A 1,187-nucleotide genomic window follows, 5' to 3' on the forward strand; every position below is an offset into this window, starting at 1 on the left:
GGCCCTGGCTGGATTCGAACCCGCCGCCTTAGGTGTATGTGGCTGGCACCTTAGCCACTTGAGCCACAGGTGCCAAGCCAAAAGAACCTCCTTCCTGTGAATCTCTTCTGGGCAAAGAGAGTGTGAGTTAGTGCCTTCACACAGCCTTGCAAACTACACATGGTATTTATGGAGCTAGCGTCACCTTCTCTCCCAGGAAAGCTGATTCTTAGAGCCCTGTAGTCTTGGTGCATGATTTTCAAAGTCTCAGTTCCCTTCCTAGTTCTTGCAGTTTCTCAGTGGAACCAGCATCCCAGGCAAAAAGAAAAGAAGAAAGCAACATCTACATCTCCTTGAACAAGCCACCAGAGAGGCACAAATACTTCTCTGGTGTTGACAATAAATACCTGCAGATCATAGTCTGGCTGTGTGATTACCAGCCTGTCTGTCCTGGGGTAAGAGGGAACAAAAGAGGAGGCAGAGGGGAAATTCATTCTGAATCTAAGCGGTGCTGTAAGATAGGAAGGTATTTCCAGATGCTGTTTTATTCTCTCAACCTCCAGAGGCACATAAGACCCTGTTTCCTAAAAGTTCGGGAAATGTTGACACTATGTCTTTTGTAGAAGAACGAAAGACAAGAATGATTACCAGACCAGGGGATCGATTCAGGATCTTCAGGGCCCTCTTAATTGAAATAGGGAGGCTCAGACAGACAAGGCCTAAAAGCAGGCATCCTCAAACTACTGCCTGCCGGCCACATACAGCCCTCCTAGGACATTTATCCGGCCCTCTGGGTGTTTTTGCTGCTGCTGCCTGTCCTGCTTAGCAGCTGATTCATCCCGGGGCCCACAGTCCAGCCCTCCAATGGTCTGAGGGACAGTGAACTGGCCCCCTGTTTAAAAAGTTTGAGAAGGCTTCTTAGGCAATTTGTCACAGGGTTGCTTACCTCCTTTCAGTGCCAGGAACAGAGCATATATATCTCAAGCCACAACAGTGCAATTGGAATATTAATCTCAAGTTTTCAGAATGAGTTGGACCAACCTGGCCCAATGCTTCACTGACTCCTAACCACAATCCTTTGCTGCAGCATAGGGCTTGCTGTCTAGTGGGATCCAGAATCATGTTACTGGAAGGGTTTCCACAATGGGAGCCTAACTCTGTGGATGCCCCAGGTCTCCTCTTCTGTTTTAGATTTTTTTTTTTTTTTT

This window comes from Otolemur garnettii, unplaced genomic scaffold (assembly GCF_000181295.1).
Source record: "Otolemur garnettii isolate 467f Iridium unplaced genomic scaffold, OtoGar3 scaffold00043, whole genome shotgun sequence".
NCBI lineage: Eukaryota > Metazoa > Chordata > Mammalia > Primates > Galagidae > Otolemur > Otolemur garnettii.